The sequence below is a fragment of the Solanum lycopersicum genome, chromosome 9 (genome assembly GCF_036512215.1).
Source record: "Solanum lycopersicum chromosome 9, SLM_r2.1".
Classification (NCBI taxonomy): domain Eukaryota; kingdom Viridiplantae; phylum Streptophyta; class Magnoliopsida; order Solanales; family Solanaceae; genus Solanum; species Solanum lycopersicum.
The window spans coordinates 48091650-48097913 of NC_090808.1; positions in this window are offsets into that span (position 1 = coordinate 48091650).

Below are 6264 nucleotides of genomic sequence, written 5' to 3' on the forward strand. Positions count from 1 at the left end.
TTCTAATACATTTCTTTAACGAACTAAGTTGGTTTACTATTTTTTCTCGGGGCGTTTCTTTCCCTTGGTAACTGAAGGAAGCAAAGGTACAGGAGTTCCTTACTCTAAAACAGGACTCCTTGAGTGTTCACAAATATGGGTTGAAGTTTTCCCAACTGTCCTAGTATGCTCCTGAGATAGATAAGGAAATGAGGAGTAGAACGATCAACTTGTGTCGTGCTTCAAGAAAAGAATTTAGTGTTGAATTTTGATTGGGGACATACACATTTCAAGATTAACATTCTTTGTGCAACAAGTTGAAGAAGAAAACTGAGGGATAGAGAGGAGTACATGAACAAGAAAGCCAAGATTGAGAATGAGTCTGGGTAGCACAAAGGTTGTTTGAATCAACCACAATTTCAAAAAGAAAAGGTGCATGCACCATCATCATCTAGTGCACCTGCACAGTGAAATTGTTTTGAGTATCATAGCAACAATGTGCAGAACTTAAATGCTTGATAAGCCCATTCTGCAGGCAGTGTTGCACAAGGAGGATGTGGGGCTTCTACATGTGCTAATTGTGGTAGAAACCACCCAATTAATTGTCTTGATGTCTAGGGAGGTTCGTCAAGTGTGATGAAGAGGGTCACTAAATGAGAGAGTGCCAGATGAATAGCAAGGTGGTGGAAATCCGAGCTATACAACTGAATCTTCTTCAGTTGGTCCACCATACAGAGCTTCAGCTAGGGGAACCACTTCTGCTACTGGTGGAGGGGCAAACTGTCTCTATGTAATCACTAGCTGCCAAGAGCAAGAGGACTCCACATATGTTGTTAGAGGTATGATAAAGTATTTAGTTTTGATTTTTATGTTTTATTAGACACAAGAGAAAGTTTATGTTTTGTGACTCTTTATGTTGCAAATTAGTTTGAGATTCTTCATAAGAAACTTTGTGAACTTTTTTGTTTTTTCTTCCCTTGTTAGAAGAGTGTATTCTAGCCAAAAGAGTCTATCTTTATTGTCCTAGTTTTATCATTCACAGGAACCCCATGACTAATCTTGTGTATTTAAATATGGTATATTTTGATGTCATTCTAGGTATGAAATAGCTTCATACCTCTTACACATTAATAGAATGTAAAACTCAAGTTGTCAAGTTCCAAATTCCTAATGAGCCAGTCATTGAGTGTAGTAGTAGTTCAGTAGTGCCTGAGGATCATTTTATTTCATACCTTTAGGTGAGGAAGTTTGTTTCAAATGGTTGTATCTATCACTTTGTCCGAGTTAATGACTCAAGAATTAAGGTACCTTCCCTTCTCTCTGTTCCTATAGTAAAAAAGTTCCCACATGTTTTCCTGATTATCTACTTGGAGTCCTTCCTAAGAGAGATATAGACTTCGCCATTCATGTCATTCCAAATACTCGTCCTATCACTATTCCCCTATATAAAATGGCACCACCATAATTAAAGGAGTTGAATAAGTAGTTGAATGATTATTAGATAAAAGTTTTAGTCGTCCAAGTGTCTGTATATATACTACCGCCAATTGAATAAGATGACCATCAAGAATAAATATCCTGTTCGAATGATTGATGATATTTTCATCCATCTTCTGCATGATTCTTGCTTCTCATAAATTGATCTTAGTCAGGATACCATGAGTTAAAAGTTAGGGAATGTGATATTCCAAAAACAATATTTAGAACCAGATATGGGTTTTATAAATTTTTAGTTATGTTCTTTGGTTTGACTAATGCGCCTACAACATTCACGAATATTCTGAACAGAGTCTTCAAAACTTTTTTTAAAAATTTGTTTGTCATCGTCTTCTTTGATGACATACTCGTTTATTCAAGGAATTAAGAAGATCATTCTAGTTAACTCAGGATTGTTCTATAGACTTTTCAAGCTAAGGAGCTATTTTCCAGGTTCTCCAAGTGTGAGTTTTGACTTAAGTATGTATTATTCTTGGGCCACATTGTTACCGGTGATTGGATTAGAGTTGATACCCAAAAGGTAGAAGCACTTCAGAGTTGGCCTAGACCCACATCTCCAACAGATATAAGAAGTTTCATGGGTTTGGATGGTTATTATAGTAGATTTATTTAAGGGTTTTCATCTATTTAATCTTCCTTGACTAAGTTAACTCATAAGATAGTCAAGTCTTAATTGTATGAAGCTTGTGAGAAAAGTTTTCAGTAAATCAAAAATAGATTGTCGATTGCTCCAATTTTTACTTTACTAGAGGTTACTCAAGGTTTTGCGGTCTCCCTTGACCAAGCTAACTCAGAAGACAATCACGTTTTAATGCTCTGAATCTTTTGAGAAAAACTTTCAGGAATTGAAAAAGAGATTGACTACCACTCAAATTTTGACCTTACCAGAGGTTACTAAAGGATTTTTGGTGTACTATGATGCATCAAGAGTTAGTTTTTGGCGATTTGCTATTGTAGAATGACAAGGTTATAGCTTATGCCTCTAGACAGTTGAAGGTTCATGAGAAGAATTATTTGACTTATATAATAGAATTGGATGCAATCATTTTTGCTTTGAAAATATGGCATCACTACTTATATGGTGCTCATGTTGACATATTCACTGATCACAAGAACCTCCAATATTTGTTAACCCAGAAGGATCTTAATCTCATACAAAGTAGTTGGATAGAACCACTCAAGGATTAAGTATTGTTTACCATCCAGATAAGGCTAATATGGTTGTTGATGCCATAAGTAGGTTATCCACGGGGAGCACCATGCATATTAAGGAAGAAAAAAGGCAATTATTTAAATATGTACACAGACTTGCACGCCTGGAGTCAGACTAATGGATCTCTTGCAAGGAGGAATAGTGGTGATAAATGGGTCTGAGTCATCATTAGTGTCAGATATAAAAGAGAAAAAAGACTAAGATCCCATTTTTATTGACTTGAAAGCTAATGTTAATAAGCAAGAGTATAAGATTTTTGATAAGGGGGGATGGTGTGCTAAAGTATCAAGGTAGGTTGTGCATACCTAGGGTGAATGGACTCCATGAGAGGATCCTAGAGGAGGCTCATAGATCAAGATATTTAATTCATATAGGTTCCACAAATATGTACCCAAAAGTGAGAGAGGTATATTAGTATGAAGGAATAGATAAAGACATTGCTGACTTTGGTAGCAAATGCCCGAATTGTCAACAAGTTAAGTGGATCACCAAAGGCCTGGAGGGATGGATAATAAAATAGAAATTCTAATATTTAAGTGGGAGATGATTAGTATGGACTTCATTACTTGTTTGATAAGGTCTCGTAGGTAGCATGATTCTTATTGGGTGATTGTCGGTAGATACAAAAAGTCAGCTCATTTCTTGTCGATAAGGACTACCTATTCGGCTAAGGATTATGATACGTCATACATTCAAGAAGTTGTAAAATTTCATGGAAACCTAGTCTCCATTATTTCATATAAAGGTGCACAATTTACTACACAATTCTGGAAGTCTTTCAAAAATGGTTTGTGCTAGAATATGAACTTAAGTGCTACTTTTCATCCTCAGATGGATTGATAAGACGAAAGTACTATCCATACCTGAGAAGCTATATTGAGAGATTGTGTGATTTATTTCAAAAGAAATTGGGTGATCACATATGTGTAATTGAGTTGGCTTACAACAATAACTTTAGTTATAACATCCAAATAGCTCCATTCGAAGCTCATTATGGGATAAAGTATGTATCTCCTATTGGATTGTTTGAAGCTGGTGAAGTAGGGTTAATAGAGCCACATTTAGTTCACCAAGTTATGGATAAGGTGAAATTGATTCAAGAGATGTTGAAGACAACACAGAGTCAACAAAGCCCAACACTTATGTGAGGAGAAGGCCATTGAAATTTGAAGTGGATGACTGGGTATATCTTAAGGCTTCACCTATGAAGGGTGTTATAATGTTTGGTAAAAAGGAGAAACTTGGTTCTTTGTATATTGGTCCTTGCAGATTCTCAAATAGAGTTGGAAATGTAGCATATGAGTTGGAGTTACCGCAAAAGTTAGCAGCGGTTTACCAGGTATTTCATGTCTCTATATTTAAGAAGTGCTTGGGTGATCCTTTATTGGTTGTACTAGCCGATAATGTTGGGATTAAGGATATATTATCCTATGAAGAGGTTATTGTTCAGATTCTAAATCACCATGTTCGTAAGTCGTGAACTAAAGAAGTGGCATTAGTCAAGGTCCTTTGGAGAAAGCAATTTGTTGAGGAAGAAACTTAGGAAGCTGAGGAGAATATGAAGAAGAGATATTTTCACCTCTTTGAACCTTGAAGGAATCCAGATCAAGGTACTAAATTCTATTCTTAGCGTTCTATAAGACTGTCTAAGCTTGATATTACATGCTTTTATTTGTTGAGTGCTGAGATGATGTCACAATACATACCTTAGTGAAAGAGATCTCATTCAAAAGGGAATTTCCTAAAGGGGAGATATTGTAACATCTCTTAAGTAGAAATAGCTAAGATTAAGCAAAAAACTAAGAATTGTTATTTTTTGAAAGAACAGGAAAAATCTTGAAACTTTCCTAATTTTAAAAATAAGTTTTTGTTTATTTACGAATAAGTCTGCTTTATATGGTTGGAAAGCCCATAAAAATATCTTTCTAATGTCTCTTAGTTTTCATATTTTTTATATTGTATGAGGGTGATATTTTCATCCGAAATTAGGTTGTTGGATTGAGGAAAGTCCTATAAGGATTTTACTAACGGTAAATTCATCTTTTCACCCTACTATTTCATAATTTATTATAAAAGTTTATTAAGAGTAAAACTAAACATTAATTATGTTTTAGAAATTTGAAATACGCTTAGGGCTTTGTAGAAAAGAGAAGAGAAGAAGGAGAAAAAAGAAAAGCCTGAGAATTCATCAAGAATGCCAAGATACTCAAGTGGAATTCTTCGAGGCTGATCCCTATAAGGTATATGAGATCTTTCTGTGTTAGGTTCGTTCATCCACACACCAACATGTTTAATTAAATGATTTTTGAATAGATTGAATGATCAATATTGAAGTTCTTGATGAACAATCATTGAATTCTTGTTGGTTGAGTTATAGCGTGTTCTAGTTTATTTGATTCGTGTTTCCAAGTTGTTTTTTAAGTATAATCTATTATGTATTGTGGTTATTAGGGATCATAAGTGATTGGGGTCAAATACATAGAAGTTTAGAAGGTTTAGAGATTAAAAACGGAGGAGAAAAATTGGAGGTCCCATCAGAAAGGCCCTATGGCGCCGCACCTACCTTAACCGCTCAGACAACCTCTATTTGACAGGCTCTATAATGCTTCTAGAGAACCTGATATAAGAGTCTGTCCATCAAGAAATGGCTCTTCCGCCTCTCAGAGCGCCAAGGTCACCTTGAGACCCCGCTATTTCACAATCTTTTTGTACTAGTTCTGAGGTGATGTGCCTACAATTACTAGTTTTATTTCAATAGTCTAAGGTACATGTAAACATCATGAAATAATCCATAAAAATGATTCATGAACATTGAATTCATAATTCACTTCAAGGAAAGTTACGATCAAAGTAAATTGTAAAGCTATGAAGTAAATTAAAGTAAAGTTTCTTATAGTCTTATTTAAATGTTTTAACTTCATTTTAAGGCTCAAACTTCGAGTCAAATAATGAGTGCAAGTTGAAGCCTTTTATACATTGAAGTATAATGGAAATAAGTATTCCCTAACTGGTGATTAGACCAAGAGTTTCAAGTTAAGTAAAAGATTCAAGGGAACTAAGTATTTCCTTTAAAGTTTATAAGTGTGTTTATATTTATGTTAAGAGTAAACTATGATTTCCCAAAAGAGTTTTGAGCATGTAACGGGAACATTCATTCTAAGAGGCCTTTTTAAAGATAAAAACGCTTGAACAGATTATATCAACTTGCAGGAATGATGTTATTTTAAAAGCATGAGCTAAAGTATATTTTACGAGTATTATTGACAAATGATGTGGGGATAAGAGTTCATATTAACTCAAATATCCATGTAAAACATGTAGCCATCATGCATATTAAGGGGTCATACTTTTTACATGATCATGTATGTTTAGATAATGGATCCTCTAGGCGGAGGATGTTCTACGCGACGAAGAAGTCTAGGACAATTCTGGCAGCTTTGTCTAGACGTTGTATCACCACAACAACTATATTACTTACATATATAATTAAAGTTTAATTTGTTATTAAATTTCTTTAACAAACTATTTTTTTTTACTATTTTCCAAGATTTATATATATATATACATACATACAT